Here is a 3,380-nt window from a genome sequence, read left to right as displayed (position 1 = left end):
AATAAAATAAAATAAAATAAAATAAAATAAAATAAAATAAAATAAAATATAAAATAAAGAAATCTGGGACTGTGATACCTCTAGCTTTGTTCTTTCTTAAGACCACTTTGGCTGTTTGACATCTTCTGTGGATCCACACAAATTTTAGAATTATTTGTTCTAGTTCTGTGAAAAATAATGTTAGTGTTTTGCTAGGAATTGCATTGAATCTGTAGATTACTTTGGGTACTATAAATATTTTAACAACATGAATTCTTCTAATCCATGAACATGGTATAACTTTCGATTTATTTGTGTCACCTTAAATTTCTTTTATCAATGTCATAGTTTTCAGAGTACAGATCTTCCACCTCCTTGGTTAAATTTATGCCTAGGCATTGTATTCTTTTTTGTGCAATTGTAAAATGGGATGTTTTACTTCATTTCTTGTGAATAGAAATAAAACAGATTTCTGCATATTAATTTTGTTTCCTGCAACTTTACTGAATTTATTTATCAGCTTTAATAGTTTTTTGGTGCAGTCTTTATGGTTTTATATATGTAGCATCATGTCATCTGCAAATAATGAATGTTTTACTTTTTCTTTAACCAATGCCTTTTATTTCTGTTTCTTGTATGATTGCAACTCTAGGATTCTCAGTACTATGTTGAATGAAAGTGGTGAGGGTAGAAATCCTTGTCTTGTTCCTGATCTTAGAGGAAAAGCTTTCAGTTTCTCACCTTTGAGTATGATGTTAATTTTGGGTTTGTCATATACAGCCTTTATTATACTGAGGCATGGTCCCTCTACACCCACTTTGTTGAAGCTTTTTTAAAAATCATAAATGAATGTTCAATTTTGTCAAATGCTTTTTTTCTGCATCTATTGAGATGATCATATAGTTTGTGTCCTTCATTTTGTTAACATGCTACATCATATTGATTGATTTGTGGATGTGGAATCATTCTTGTGACCCTGGAATAAACCCATTTGATCATGGTGGAGGAACTTTTTAATGTACTGTTGAATTTGATTTGCTAATATTTTCTGGAGCATTTTTGGATCTATGTGCATGAAGAATATTGTACTGAAATTTCTTCTTTTCTTTCTTTTTTTTCTCCTCTGTTCTTTTCTCCTTCCTTCCTTCCTTCCTTCCTTCCTTCCTTCCTTCCTTCCTTCCTTCCTTCCTCTCCTCCTCCTCCTCCTCCTCCTCCTCCTCCTCCTCCTCCTCCCCTCCCTCCCTCTTTCTTTCTTTCTTTCTTTCTTTCTTTCTTTCTTTCTTTCTTTCTTTCTTTCTTTCTTTCTTTCGTATCAGGGTAATGCAGGCCTTGCAGAATAAATTTGGAAGGTTTCCTTTTCTCTTCAGTTTTTTGGGATAGTTTGAGAAGAATAAGTAAGGATAAATAGAATTCATCTGTGGATCCATATGGTCCTGGACTTTTGTTTGTTGAGAGTTTTTTGAGTACTGATTCAGTTTCATTGCTGGTAGTCTGTTCAGATTTTATATTTCTTCCTGATTCTGTACTAGAAGAGTGTATGTTTTCTAGGAATTTCTTCTAGGTTGTCTATTTGTTGGCATATAATTTTTTGTAGTAGTCTTGTATAATCCTTTGTATTTATGTTGGTTGTAACATCTCTTTCATTTTTTATTTTATTTATTTGAGTCCCCTTCTCTTTTTTAATAGTAGTATTTTTTATTATATTATGTTAGTCACCATACAGTACATTCCTAGTTTTTTATGTAAAGTTCCAATATTCATTACTTGCGTATAACACCCTGTGTACCATGCAATATGTGCCCTCCTTAATATCCATCACCAGCTTATCCCATTCCCCCACCCTCCTCCCCTCTGAAGCCCTCAGTTTGTTTCTCAGAGTCCATAGTCTCTCATGCTTCATTCCCCCTTCTGTTTACCCCCCTTTCTTCTTCCTTTTCTTCTCCTACCAATCTTCCTACTTCTTATGTTCCATAAATGAGTGAAACCATTTGATAATTGTCTTCTCTGCTGGACTTATTTCGCTTAGCATTATCTCCTCCAGTCCCGTCCATGTTGCAGCAAATGTTGAGAAATCATTCTTTTTGATAGCTGAGTAATATTCCATTGTATATATGGACCACGTCTTCTTTATCTATTCATCTGTTGAAGGGCATCTCAGCTCCTTCCACAGTTTAGCTATTGTGGACAATGTTGCTATGAACATTGGGGTGCATATGGCCCTTCTCTTTACTACGTCTGTATCTTTGGGGTAAACACCCAGTAGTGCAATGGCTGGATCATAGGGTAGCTCAATTTTTAACTTTTTAAGGGACCTCCACACTGTTTTCCGAAGTGGCTGTACCAACTTGCATTCCCACCAACAATGTAGGAGGGTTCCCCTTTCTCCACATCCTCTCCAACATTTGTTGTTTCTTCCCTTGTTCATTTTTGCCATTCTAACTGGCGTAAGGTGGTATCTTAGTGTGGTTTTGATTTGAATTTCCCTGATGACTAATGATTTTGAACATTTTTTCACGTGTCTATTAACCATTTGTATGTCTTCATTGGAAAAGTGTCTGTTCATATCTTCTGCCCATTTTTTGATTTGTTTATTTGTTTCTTGTGTATTGAGTTTGAGAAGTTCTTTGTAGATCTTGGATACTAATCTTTTATCTGCAGTGTCATTTGCAAATATCTTCTCCCATTCCGTGGGCTGTCCCATAGTTTTTTTGACTGTTTCCTTGGCTGTGCAGAAGCTTTTTATCTTGATGAAGTCCCACAAGTTCATTTTTTCTTTTGTTTTCTTGCCTTTGGAGACGTGTCATGAAAAAAGCTGCTGTGACCGATGTCAAAGAGGTTGTTGCCTATTTTCTCCTCTAGGATTTTGATGGATTCCTGTCTCACATTGAGGTCTTTCATCCATTTGGAGTTTATCTTTGTGTATAGTGTGAGAGAGTGGTCAAGTATCTTTCTTTTCCATGTAGCTGTCCAATTTTCCCAGCACCACTTATTGAAGAGACTGTCTTTTTTTGCACTGGATGTTTTTTCCTGCTTCGTCAAAGATTAGTTGCCCAAAGAGCCGAGGGTCCATTTCTGGATTCTTTATTCTGTTCCATTGGTCTATGTGTCTGTTTTTATGCCAATACCATGCTGTCTTTGTGATCACAGCTTTGTAGTACAGCTTGAAATCTGGCAATGTGATGCCTCCAGCTTTGTTTTTCCTTTTCAACAATTCCTTGGTGATTCAGGGCCTTTTCTACTTCCCTCTCTTTTTCACTTCCATTAGCATGGAATATATTTTTCCATCCCCTCACTTTAAGTCTGTATATCTTTATTTCTGAAGTGAGTCTTTTGTAGGTAGCATGTAGATAGGTTTTGTTTTTTATTCATTCAGCTACCCTATGCTTTTTTTTTTTTTTTTT

This window comes from Ursus maritimus, unplaced genomic scaffold, assembly GCF_017311325.1.
Source record: "Ursus maritimus isolate PB19 unplaced genomic scaffold, ASM1731132v1 scaffold_10, whole genome shotgun sequence".
In the NCBI taxonomy this organism is placed as follows: Eukaryota; Metazoa; Chordata; class Mammalia; order Carnivora; family Ursidae; genus Ursus; species Ursus maritimus.
Note: the sequence above shows the minus strand (reverse complement) of the source record.